The sequence below is a fragment of the Scomber scombrus genome, chromosome 10 (assembly GCF_963691925.1).
Source record: "Scomber scombrus chromosome 10, fScoSco1.1, whole genome shotgun sequence".
In the NCBI taxonomy this organism is placed as follows: Eukaryota; Metazoa; Chordata; class Actinopteri; order Scombriformes; family Scombridae; genus Scomber; species Scomber scombrus.
This window is the reverse complement of record NC_084979.1, coordinates 4,555,360-4,569,741: the sequence shown is the minus strand read 5'-3', so window position 1 is coordinate 4,569,741 and position 14,382 is coordinate 4,555,360. Positions and strand designations below refer to the sequence as shown.

The following is a 14,382-nucleotide window of genomic DNA, read 5'->3' as shown; positions in this document are numbered from 1 at the left end:
TTTTATTTTCCTTCAGGTCTACATGGCCATTAGTTTACAATAATTCTCTACTACCTCACAGTGAAACAAAGTAATACATTTTTGTCAAAGTTACATTATTGTGGAGCGCCCTGGTGGTCCAGTGGTTAGAGAGCATGCCATGTAATCACAGCGTCCCTAGTTCAAATCCGGTCAGGGACATATGCTGCAGGTCTTTCCCTCTCTCTCTCTCCCTGTTTCCTATTGCCTATTATTTAGATACTATCTAAATAAAGGAAGAAAAAAAAGCCCCCCCTCCAAAAAAAAAAGTTACATTGTTGTGAAGTAAGTTGAATACACAGCTCAAGCAAGTTTAAGGACAGATGGTCAGTTGTGGTGTAAATTGATTTGTAGTTAAAGGGTGAAAGGGGCTGTGTAGAACCACAGTTGCCATGTTTACATCCTGTGTCCCTCTGTGTCCTGTGGCCTCCAGCCGTCTGCGTCTTTACAGGCGTGACACATCGATGGATCTGATGCCACTGGCAGTGGGGGTCATTACAGCAGAACATATGACCTGTAAAACCTATGACCCACTAACCAGCCTTCTAGTTCTCCCGCGTAAAAGCACCGCAACACTGGCTCAGTGTTGACTGAAAGCTCTCATTTGGCATTGTCTTTTGGCAGGTTTTCACATTGGACTTGGCTTAATCAGAACTAAAATATCTCTTCATTTTCTCCCAGTAAAAAACACTCAGTCGCAATGTCCAAAACAAACACAAAACAAATCAATACACACAAACTGAATGCATTGTTGATTTGCATGTTTCCATACTGGAGATGTCGGGATGGAGCACATTTTCCAGTCACTGATAAAGCAGAAAAAGGCACAATAAGATGAGGCAAGTCAAAACTCAAATGTTGAAGGCAATGTGGAACCTTGATGGAAATGTTTTGCATTTATGTTTGTATTCATTTAAGGAATATTACAGTGTCATCATCACTACACTCAGATCTGATGTTTTATCTGATGCTGTCTTTTCAATGGATGTTTAAGTCACATGTACGTCATGATGTAATGCTTTTCCACCTCAGCCAAGACAGTGAAAGAACATTCATATATTCACATTTATGCATATGTATTAATTCATTCATTCATTCATTTTATGCAGACAGTCGGACCCAAGGAAGAATAGCTACAGCATCACTGCAGCTAATGGGGATCCTAATAAACTAAACTAATTAAACTCAACTAAACAGTGTAAAAAACCTTTTTCAATGTTTTGAATTATCTGCATTTTCACTGCGTTTTTTAATGTGAAAATTGAAAATTGAAATAAAAACAGGTGCATGGTTCATATCGACAGAGCCAACACATTCCTCTCTCTACCTGTCCTCTCCTGTCACATCAGCCTCATTCAGAATTATCTTCCTCCTCTCATCTCCTGAATTCACCTCCAGCTTTTGCAGTTTGTTTTAGATTTTCTCCCGTGTGTGTATCTGATCACCTCCAACCTATTTCTGCATGAGCACCTTGTGAGCACAAGCTTTTTCCATAGATTAGTGAGTGTGTGTCTGATTAGATAGCAGGAGTCCTTGCACTCTGTTACATAGTTACGGCATTGAAAACAGACGTGCATCACAGCGCTGTGAGAGATTTCTGAGTGCATGGTGGGTTCAAAGAGCAAAAAAAGTCACTGAGCTGCAGATATGTTTGATGAGATTCTCTTTCCAAAATGAGATTATCAGCCTAAAAAATGTGTCATCAAACTATCTCCTGAAGTGAAAGAGAAACTCAATTTTTGGAGGCTCGTAGTTCTAAAACCTCCTCATACAAAATACTATCTTTTCAAGGGATGTGGAGATTAATTGCATATTGTGGTATGTACAGGATTAGTTCTGAATGCTTGTCTAGTTGATCGGCAGAAGCAGCGTAAAAGTCCATTTAAATATTTGGGGAAGGTCAGTTAGTGTGAGGGCCTTAACAAATCTGAATGATCTTTCCAAGTACAGATTTGTGAAGTTGGATAAGCTATTTCAGGCATGTAAATGTACCATCCTTCATTTGATTTTTCCCACATAAAATGTTACGTGACTCGCATATTTTCAATGTTCAGATGGGCATGAAATCCTCCTAGTTCTTACATAAAAAGTCAAGGTACATTTTTAGCAATAAATAGCCAATTTTCTTCTTCTTCTATTCTGCAGAAAATTATGTTATCTGCACTGCTATTGGCAGGTGGAAGCTATAGATGACACTGTCTGATGACACTAATCTGCTGCTTAAAGGACCAGTCTTCAGACAGTTGATTGTTCAAATCCTGTTCTCTTGATTGGTTGAAACAAAAACCTGCAGCTACACAGCCCTTAATGCAATAGTTTGGACATGCCTGATGTAGAAGAACCTACAGTGGCTGCGAAAATCACGAAAAACTGTGAAAGGCACTCTCTACCCGTGTTTGGTTTGTCCCTTTTGGGTTACTGTAGAAAGATGGCGGTGCAAAGTGGCAGCCTCCATGAAAGAAGACCCACTTCCTACGTAGATATAAAGGACTCATTCTAAGGTTACAAAAACATAGCAATTCTTATTTTCAGGTGATTAAACACTAATTAAAACATACTTATGAGTATTATATTCCGTTTTCCTTTTATTTCGATACATACCACTAAATTCTACACACTGCTCCTTTAAATCGATTCTCTTTCAGATTCTGGGTTCATTTTTCAGTAATTCAGTAACTATTGTGCCATGTTTTGTTCTTAAAATCTGCCTGGCTTCTTCTCCACAGTAATGGTGGCCAAGGAGGCTCATGGGTATTGTAGTATTCAGAACCATTACTGTGCCAAACCGACGATTAAATGAATTAAAAAACAATTAAAATTGATGGTGAGAACATAAACGCATAGGACTGTTACATCATCCTAGTCTCACTGAAATGTAATGAGATGTTTTCAACACGTGTTTCAATCGCGTCCTCATGTGCCAATAGGGTTATTATGCCAATTGGTCATGGGGCCTCATGTGCATAGAGAATGTGAATGTGTGTGTGTATGTGTGTGTGTGTGTGTGTGTGTGAGCGCCAGTTGTCGCTCAGAGTGGACCGTTGGACCACAGCTGGTACTCAGCGATACAGTAAATCCGACAAGAACAGCTGTCACTCGAACTGAACTGTGGGAAAGTATCTAATAGACCAGCGACCAGCCAACTACAATGTGTTTATGCCAGTTACGATGGAGCTGACAAGAAAACCCACACTGTAAAAACATGCATGACACAGTATACAGCATCTGTGTGTGTTTTTATCTGCTTTAAAATATGACAGCTTGATTTAAAACATGTGCTTCCAATTTAAACCTTTAAAGCCTTTTAGGGAACAAAACAGCAGCTCACTTGACGGCTTCATCTGTATTTTTTAAGTGTGGTCTTGTTTCCCTGAGGAGAGAGAGAGAGAGAAAGAGAGAGAGGCCTGATGCTTTCACAATTCAGGATGAATTCAACTTGATTCAGGCGCCGCTTCCCTGCTGAGACAGTAAAGTGAATGAAAAGCCCCCAGGGAGGGAACCTCGATTTCACAAATTGACCAGAATTTGTAATGAATTAAGCCCTACAATCTCTCCAAAACCTCCATGTTAAAACCGCCTCTGAGTCCGCAACAAAGACAAAGACACAAACAGATATCCGCAGAGACAAAAACACACTCGTGGTGTTCAAACCATGTAAATAATACACTCACACAACTGCAACAAAAAAACATTTTTCACAATGACAGCCCTTTATTTTTTTTTCCCTTTCTCTTTCAGCTCTTCTTTCATCCTCTGAGCTGGAGAGCTTTTCAGAGTAAAAAAATCCTGCTCTAATTACAAATGCACGATGTAGCCCACTTTTGACTGCAGCTAAAACTGCCTCCATAAGGCTGTGAAGCTTATACTCGGCTGCACAATGAGGCTGCACGTTACTCTTTTGTTTTAGTCTAATGTGCACACAGATGTCACACAGAATGTCCTTTTCTCTTGTATGCTGTCATCTTGAATGCAAGTACATGCAGGCCTCATACCAAACCATATACCCTTATATGCCATAGTATAGTGATGAACTGATGATTACTGAGCTTCTGAAGGCGTAAAAGTGATGTCCAACACAGAGAATGAAAGACACCCTCATGAATTTAATACCGCTTGAGCCACATCCACATACACACTGTGCAAACGTGTCACATTCAATCTGTGCGCGGAGAGATAGCGCCGCTGTGGCACAGACTGGTGCGCTTCCAGTTTCCTTCAGGAATCTGCTTTGTCAAATGATGATTTTTCGGGATCCTTGAACGGATTCAGAGGGCTGTCGTGGCAGTTTGTCACACAGATTTTTATTCTATTTTAACACACAGCCTCCTTTTCATCTTCGAAGCCTGGCTGCACGGCATAAACACAGCCAGAAGCTTGTTACAGAATTATAATTGTGCACTGCAAGACTGTTAAATAAGTGAGCGATTCTTTATGTGAAATAACCCGTTGATCCAGTGTGAAACCTCCTGATATGTAGGTTACCGTCGGGTGTTGTGCCCGATCTCGTCGACCCATCTCAACACTGCTCCAGCTGAAGACGAGTCCGGTTGTGAGCCTGGATTAATATTTCACTATTGTTGTACAAGGGATTTTTGTGTTTATGTGTGTATGTTTGTATGTGTGTGTGTGTGTTTGCAGATTTATCAGTGCAGCATGGTTGCATCCACTGTACTGCATGTCTGCCTGATTGCTTCTGCGAATGCGTTGGCACACTCATGCGGATGTGTGTGCTCAAGTGTGTTTGCATGCACACTTATGTTTTTTTTTTTTTACAAAGCCATCATCAGTTTATCAGGTCAAAGGTCGCTGTCTTGTTCTTGATGTTGGATAATGGGCCCTGCAGGTTCCGTCTCTGCAACAGGACATAAACTGTACAAAACCATTACAACAAACCACAGAGACATTTATCCTCAAATCCTGTATTGTACTCTGACTTCCAGTAAAAGTATTTAGATTCCTTAACTTTTTGCACATTTGTCCTTAAATGGACTGGAATTTACTTTTTTGGGAATGAATTCCCAGGAGCAGAGTTGGCCTCATCACAGTAAAATGGAAGAAATTTAAAACCAAATACTCTTCTTAGAGAAATCTCTGTAACCAAGTTAGACTGGCCTTAGTCAGAAAGGTGTCCAATAGTGCTGAGTATAGTTTAAAGAATTACAATACTAGTACCAATCCAAGTACCTTCAAAGTGATAATGATACCAATTGAGTACTTCATTCAATACTCATTACACATTTTGTGCTTTTGCTTTTATCTGGCATAACAGGCGTGTAAAGTAGCCACACTTTAGAGCGTTTAGGTGGCATCTTGGCTGCTGAACTGCTAAGCACACTAACTCAAATTCACTGTGACTTCACCACCACAGGTGGCTTGTAGCTGCTCTGGCAGTGGGCCAATCACATGTCGCATTAAATCGCTTTGCTTGCGTTGATTGGCTGTGAGCAAGTCCATACAAATAGTCATATGTTCTAGCTCTGGGTGAAAAAAGTGTCGATTGCAGGTATCGTTTGAAGGGAGACGTTGTGTTACTACTTGGTATCAATTTATTTCTGTTGATACCTGTTGTCTCTCAGTCTACCAACTTTTGTCTACCAATATTTTGTTTATGGAAAATATGGTCAATAGGCTTCAAATAAATGAAATTATACCTACTTTTTTAGGACCCGGCCTTAGAGACCAAGAACCGAATGTCTACTGTGAGTCTCTCTCTCTCTCTCTCTCTCTCTGTGACAGACCTTCAGTCAGTTCTCTGGCGAAAATGGAAGAATCTGCCAGAAGTACAACCATCTTAGAAGCACTCTGTCAGTCAGACCTTTACGGTAGAGGAAGCTACCACTGAGTAAAAGCCATATGACAGCATGCCTGGAGTTTGTCAAAAGGCACTAAAAAGACTCAGAGAGCATGACAAATAGGATCTTCCAGTCTAACAAGATAAATATTTAACTGTTTGACCTGCACTCCAAGAGCTAATACCTGGTGAAAACCAGGTACAGCTCATCACCAGACTAATACCATCCCTACAGTGAAGCATGGTGGTGGGAAGGGTGAATGTGCTGAAATACTGAAAGGTCGTGAAAGAGAACCTGCTTTAGAGTGAATACAAGCTCAAACTGGAGTGCAGGTACACCTTTGAGCACTACAACAATCACAAACAGCAGCCGAGACAGCACTCGAAATGATTTGGGGGTAAATGTAAGAATATCCTTGAACGGCCTGGTCAAAGCCTGGACTTGAATCCTACAGAACATTTGTGGAGAGACCTAAAGATGTTTCACAGATGCTCGTCATCCAGTTGGAGTGGGATTGAGAGGATGTGCCAAGGAAGAATAGGATTGGTTGCCAAACCTGCTTGCCCAGTGTTTGTGATGGTGAAACCACAAATTAAATTAAGTCTTTCTGATGAATTTGCCGCAATGGCACTGACTACCTTTTGGGGGCATCTATTTAAATTGGTGGTATTGATGGAACAGAAATACAGACATTACAAAATGGAGAATGGTATTGGATCTTACTAGCTGTGTTGTAACATCCACCTGAATATAAAAAAGTATAAACCATTACTTTTGACCAGGAGTCAATGGTACAAGTACTTTTAAATAAACTGTATGGACTTATTTTAATTAGCTTAAAGTAAAATGCATGGGCATGATGCAGAGAAAACAGAAGAAAGCTACTGTGATTGACTAGCGCTAGCAAGTTCCTGGCTAGCTCGTGTGTTAGGGGTTAGCTCTCCGGCTACATTAGCATGCCTTTTAGCTACTGGGTGTCTTATTTCACAAAGGCACGTGGATAAATGTTGCTGCGGTCTTTCTTGTGTGTCCAGACCTTAACCTAAGAAGACTTGAAGCTGTATTTACTGTCAACATTCAAAGTACTGAATCAAGCCTCTGAATAATGAGAATCATTTTGTGTACGTGTTGACACTGACACGTCACCATTACTTAATGCGCGGTAGTCTCTGGGTTTTCTCTGTGGCTCATCTATTCATTATCTCAGATTTATACATCTAATTCCAATTTGTGCTACTAGAAAACATTGTGGTGAGGCAAGACAGTGTGTACGACGATAGCTAGCTGTAGCAGTAGAAGAGCTAGATTACTCATTAAAGAAAATACATCAATATGAGTCTTACTCATACATCGTGGTGTACTACGTAACAGTTGAGTGTATTTATTATTGAGTCATATAAAAAGAACTGATATTGTTAAGTGAATAGTGCACATTGCTTTTTCCCTCAAGAATTGCCAGTTGGTAATTTAGCGATTTCTCCTCCTCCGGCTCTATAATGGGCTTGTCATGCTGTGCTGCTCAATGCATCTTCAAAAGGAACCAACTCTCTGTGGCTCAGAGGCGAGGGCTGTAAACTAGGTCGCCAGAATGAGCCAAGGAATTTTGCAAGACAGGAAAGAAAGTTTGTGTGTGTGAGAGAGTGAGTGTGTGTACGGGTGGGGGGGGGGGGGGGGGGGGGGGGGGTTAAAATAGTGCATTATTAAGGTGTAATCGCCCAGGCCTGAGTGAATGCTTCTGGTTGGATTTATTTGGGTATAGGAGGGAGGGGAGGGAGGACACTGGTAAATGTTGCTTTTGTGCTTTTTGCCACTCATTTATTCAAGAGGCACGTTTGTATCGTTTGTTTCTGGAGTCGTGTTAAACTGAGGCAGAGTTGAAGGTAAGATGAGGGTGAAATCACGAGTCATACGGCAAGAAAAGAGGACAGAGTGTTCCTCTGCCCTCATCAACAAAATTCAGACAACCCCTATCTGTTTCAGATAAAGGCTTGTTTTAACCTCTGTGGCCTTGTGCATGACCATTTAAATGCACCACTACCTTCTGTGTGGAAGATAATGATGATAGTACCACCCCGCCCCCTCCCCCAATCTCCATCCATTTCTATCTGATTGACATTGTCCCGTCTGTAAGAGGTGTCACACCATTAAAGTTCCCCTCCGTCTTTCTCTTTCTGTCCTAATGCTGGTGGTCAGGAGAGGGAGTGGAGTGGGGGGGTATGTATGTGTGTGTGTGTGTGTGTGTGTGTTTGTGTGTGGTTAATGGTGTGAGACTTGCATGTGAGGATAATAGCCTAGTTGAGTGCCAGACCCAGGAAGCTTTTACATTTGACGATGTGAGATCCCACGGGCCTTTTCAACATCTTACTGTCAAATAGAGAACACAGACTGCAGCTCTGTGTATGTGTGTGTGTGTGTGTGTGTGTGTGAGAGAGAGAGAGATAAAGATTTCAAAAAAGAAAGAGGGTTAGTATTGGTGTTAGTGTGAATGTGTGTCGAGCAAGTGTGCCACAGTAGCATCTTTGTAAGCTCATGTATGCATGTGACTGGTAAAACCTGGCACCCTAGGGCCCATAATTCAACTGCATTTCTCCATTAAAACTCCGACCTGCATGTCTAAGTCATGAAATATGTAAACAGAAACTCTGTAAGCAGTTTTGTCATTAGCCTGGCCCTTTGTGTGTGTGCATGTGTGTGAGCGTGTGTGTGTGTTTTGTGTGAGCTGACAGTTGTGGATGTGTGCCTGTAACCCTGCATGGGTGTGTATACGTGTATGTGCTGTATGTGTGTGTAGAAAAGGGTGTAGATGAATTATAGAGAGGCACTGGCTTTTCTGAGGCTATCAGAGAAGAGGAGCAGCTGTGGGTGCAGCTGATGAACATGGTTCTGGTCCAACATGCATATAATGTTTGCATTCTTTGACCTGCCTTTACCCGCAGCCTGACTGACACTGTGACACACTGATATAGTTATTAATACACTTACTAACTTGCTCGTGGTACAGCAGCCGGCTGTCATAACTCTTTGCTTTAAGTTAGCAGCTTTGCCACTTTAAAGTCTAACCTAGCCTAGAAAAAACGAAAACAAAGTAAAATTCAAGACATCGCTCATGACTGTAAAAACAAAAAAGTAGCTGTTCAGATTTGGCTCATCGGCGATGTAAATGCATGTGGTTTTTATTCGTAATTTAGTGGTGGAGGGACAAGTATGTACCCCATTAGGGTGGTTTTTCCCACATACCCCTGCCTGTGGTTGCGGGATCAAAAAGCAGCAGAAAAAGATGAATTCTCGTGGTTGTTCATGCAAGAATTCTCATGTGAGAAGTAAAGACTGGTTAATAAAAATGGCCTGGAAGAGAGCAGACATTACAGTTCGGATTTCGGCATGAAAGTGGTGGAAAAACGAAGGCGTTGCATCTAGTAGAAGGAGTGGAGTGAGGATAAGTTAGACACATTTTCTCTGCTTTTCACATTGGGTTGATCCTTTTATTCTGGAGAGACTTTACTCTAAATACATGCAGCAGAAGAATAAGCTTCCTAGATGATTAATTTAACAACACTAAGAGTCTACAATGCTGGTGGCTCTGAGAGGCTGTACTTAAGCTGCCAGTATACTCCATAATAATTGCATGTCATATGGTCGAATGGCTTCAGAACCCTCTCCTCCCACACCTCTCCGATGTTGAAATTGGGTGGGCTGTGTATGACTATTTCTGTTACGTTCCAAAATCAGCAATCCATCATTCACACCTGCTTTCTGAAACATCTGTCCAGCTATGCAGAGGTCAGAAAGGTTCATAGTTTGAGCTTTTTTTCCCATCATTCTTTACACAACATTTTTATTGTGTTTACAATCAAGTGAAATGAATGCCTTCCAGATAAGTGCGTCTCACAATATATCCCCATATTTAAATCATTATCACGTCTCTCTCTGCTTTATAATGGCTGGCTTTTCACCCCGCCTTTGAGTGTGGCCCTTTCACAAAAAGCTATAAACAAACATTTTCCTTCTGTACAACATCTTGTACAAACTAGTCCTTTTCTAGCCTAACCCAGCCCTTAAGGGGCCGGTATACACATTGAGACGTTCATGTTGGTTGGTCAAATAGCTTGGGAAACCTCCACCCTTCACACCTCTCTGATGACAGATTAAGGGGGGGGTTGTGCAGGGCCATTTCTGTAACTTTCCAACACAGATGAACTGACATGCACACCCTCTTCACACTGATTGGCCTGCTGTGCATAATTGACAAAGGAGCCAGGGTTTTAACTTGTCTCTCTGGCCTTTTTAGTGAGAACAACTAGCTTCTTATACTGTTTAAGGTGTGAATTATTGCACCTCACCGTTCTGTATAAAAGGTACGTACGTGGAATGGTGGGGGGCATTGTTGTTCCGACATTAAGCCGGTAGCGGTGTTAATCACATTGCCGGATTGACGCCTGTGTAAAACAGACAGCCTGCAAGAGGGCACTACGAACACCAGGCGCCAACTCTGTTGCGTTACACGCCACGCCTCTGATTATGGAACGCCGGCATGCTATTTAAAATCACACACAGTGGTGGCATTATGTAAGCTTTTTTTGGTTCAGTTTAAAAAAGAAAAAAGCATAATGATGGGGCTTCATTACAGCAATATTGCAAGATCTCTGTATAAAAAAGGCTACTGAGTGCAACGCTTTGACTGTCTTCCAGGAGAGCAGCAGTTTGTATTTTGGTGTCTTACAAAAAGCAGTGTGTAGTCGGGCTCACATTTCAGATGTCTATGAGTTGTTAACAGCTCTACCAAATAGTGATTTTTCCCTCTTTTCCCAAAAATCAAAGATTAGAGAAAAAGTCCAAAAACTGAAAACACATTTGTGTATCAGAACTTAGTTTTTTCTTCTTTCCTCTCCAAATAATCATCTCACCTCCCCTCGCATTTATCTGCTGACCCTTTGGAGGGGCCCCACCCCTAGGTTGGGAACCACTGGACTAAACTAGCTACATCGCTCATAATACTGCAGTACTTCTACTGTAATACTGCATACTACATCACTCATAATACTGCAGTACTTTTACTGTAATACTGAATACTACATCACTCATAATACTGCAGTACTTTTACTGTAATACTGCATACTACATCACTCATAATACTGCAGTACTTTTACTGTAATACTGCATACTACATCAGGCTCATGATGTTTATGTATATTATGTTCAAATGATCCAATATTTCACCAAAAATCAAAGATTCGAGAAAAGTTCCAAAAACTGAAAAAAGATAATGCATTGAAACTTTATTAATTTTTGTTAGAAACGGTTCTGATCTACCAGAATTGGACCTTTAGGCACAGTGGTGCTTTGCACTAAATGCTAAAATCAGCCTGCCAACATACTCCTAAAGACAATAATGTTCAACATTTTCACCAAGTAAGCACAGCTGAGGCTGATGGAAATGTCAGTTGCTGATAATTTAAAATTTTGACATGATTCAGTTAATCTTGTGTGGAAAATAAATGTTTGGACCAAATTCCACAGCAGTCCATCCAATAAGAGATTTTGCTCAAAACCACTAAAATCATCTCATTGAGGCGCTGGCAACAAATGTAGGATACACTATGTGGTCGTCATGAATGTTAAAAATTCAAGTTGCATTACATCTAACACTTGTTGATGTATTTCTGGACCACAGACACTAGCAACTTCTGTAAAATGATGGTGGACAAACACATAGAAAACACAACAAACATAGAAAACACATTTTTAAATCTAAGGCAAACAGAGAAGTAAACAAAAAGATGTGTGCACTGCCCGGGAATCGAACCCGGGTCACAAGAATGGGAATCTTGTATGATACCACTACACCAGCAGTGCTTGAGAATGACAATGCGATGATGGAGATTAAGCTGAGAGGTGAGAAACTGGCGGTGGAGACAAAGACGAGGGAGAAAAGGAGGACATTAACATGGAAAAGGAATGGAGGAGAAGGGGGGCGGGGGGTGGGGGAGGCAAATAGGGTCAGGAAGAGAGGATTAGAGAGAAAAAATAAAGAACTCGAAAAAGACATGGATCCCATGTGGAAAGATTTTATAAGAATTCCAATTTGACTTGTCTTTGGAAATGGAAAGTCAAACCTTTGGTGAATTGCGGAGTGGTCATATCCAAAGGATTTAGCCAAAAGACTTTTCCATAAAGCGATGGTTGTGAAAATGAAAAGAGAAGCAGAAGAAATCTGTGTGCTCATGCAGAACATGTGAGGAAAGGGGGGAGGAGGTGTTATGTTGTGTGTACAGTATGTCTCACGTGTGTGTGTGTGTGTAGTGCATGTGAGTAGTGAAAGAAAGAGGCCAGGTAAATATAAAGTTGAAATCATGAGTGTGAGGCAGGATGCAGGGAAAGGCTGATTCAAAAGATCTGCAGCTTTTAATGTCGACACACACGCACACACACACACACACGCACAAACACACACACACACACACACACACACACACACACACACACACACACACACACACACACACACACACACACACACACACACACACAGAGCTCTGGTCTATGGGGAGAGCAGCATGGTTGTAACTGAAACATAACAATCTACATATCTGCTTTGAACTGGAACCATTTTTCTCAAAGTGACTTGTAGACGAGTGCTTTGCTTTGTTGGAGAGATGAGACTCGCTCTGATCTACTGGCTGTCACCTCAAATGTTTCTGCAAATTATAATATAATGTTTTAAAATGACTGAGTTGGAACAATATTTTATGTTAAAGTAATACATTTTGGGAAATTCTCTTTTTTTCTTGCTGAGAGATACATGATAAGATATACCACTCTCTTATCTGTGTGGTAAATATGAAGCTAAAACCTGGAGGCAATTAGCCTAGCTTAGCATAAAGACTGAAAGCAGGGGGGACCAGGTAGTTTGGCTCTCCTGAAAGTTAAAAAATATGACTACCAGCCCCTCTAAAGCTTCTTCAATATGTTATGTTTATTTAATCTGAACACAAACAGTTATGTACAGGTTGTTTTTAATGGTAGGTTACAGTCTGTAACTTTTTCTGGGCTAGGAAGTCACTGGCTTTACATTTAGTCTGTGAACAGATCAAATAAAACAACATACAATATGTTAATTAGTGAGCTTCAGAGGTGCTGATAGCTGTTTCCCCCTGCTGCCAGTCTTTATGCTAAGCTAAGCTAAGCTAATTGACTCCCAGCTTGAGCTCCATGTTAAATGCACACACTCGCAGTAAAAAAGAGTGAGCACAAGTGTCAAACTACTCCTCTAAGTGTACAGTTTAAAATAAATAATGTCACAAGAGTTTGCTTTACAAAATATTCATGAACTACAATCAAAAGCCCATTTACTATTAAGTGTTTTAACATCTGAAATGAGGCCAACGCAGAAGTAACTTAAAACTGCATTATATCAAAAGGCCACCAGGGGGCGGCCGTTTTGGTGTCAAAGGGTCTCTATACAAGTCAATGGAGAATTCACCAACTTCTCACTTGATTTCTAACCTCAGTAAACGTTTTCAAAATGTGTTTATGGTCTCAATCGCTAGTTTAAAGCCTTCTTCAATGCAGTATGATGTTCATTTGTGAAATTTTGGCCTCCCTGATTTTATATTTGACGATAAAGCAGAGTATGCATTAGGGCGTGGCTACGTCGTGATTGACAGGTTGATTGATTCACAGGTTAGGGAGCGCGGACAGATAGACTGCAGGAAATAGCCGTGAACTTGTTTCACACCGACAGTTTTCTCCGGAGTTTTGTGGTTGTAGTTAGTCGTAACAGCTAACTTGGTTAGCATCACCAGGTTGCCGGTGTAGACTGTGGTAGATCCAGCCCTCGCAACCTCCCCCACTCCGTCCTCTTGCTCCTCCTGATGCCCATATAAGTAGAATCTGTGTTTTTATTTTTCCCGGCATGCACCAGAAATTTTCAAAATGGCGCTGCCCAGATCCGAAACTATTGGCTTCCGAGCAGCAGTCCACAAACCAATGGGTGACGTCACGGATGTTACGTCCATTTTTTATATACAGTCTATGGTTGTGAAGCTAATTCGACATAGTGGCCAAACCGTGTAATTACAACTTCTGAATCCGTCACGTGATGCACACTGGCCAAAAAATCGAGCAGCTGTAGAATGGTGAATACATTTTAAATTAGCGTCACAACAAATGATTTGTTTTATTATCAGAATTTGATTAATTCGCTCCTATAACATTTGGAAAGTCTAGAAGAGTCTGATGATTAAATCATTTTATCCCCATTCAAGTGAGCAGAGAGCCAACCGTAAGTCAGCTGATTCAGCTAGCAGAAGTCTTGGATGAGCTTGAGAAGGACTCTACTGAGCATGTTCTATGGGCCCAAAAACACCGGAATATTGTTATTACATTTATTTACAGCTAAAAGCTGATTTTTTCCATCTTTGAACACGTTATTCAGTTCTCTTTAGTACATCCATGGTTCAAATACAGTAATAATATTGGTTAACCTATATATATCGCTCAGGCTCCACCATTAATATAATATATATATATATATGATAAAGTCAATATTATCATTGGGATGATATCATTAAGT

At 40.9% G+C, this 14,382-nt stretch overlaps 1 non-coding gene across 1 annotated transcript; it reads right to left on the bottom strand.

Moving 5' to 3' along the window:
• Positions 1–11,592: 11,592 nt before the first annotated feature.
• trnag-ccc (transfer RNA glycine (anticodon CCC)) lies at positions 11,593–11,663 on the bottom strand. Its single transcript has one exon. It is a non-coding gene; the product is annotated as a tRNA-Gly (tRNA).
• Positions 11,664–14,382: the final 2,719 nt, after the last annotated feature.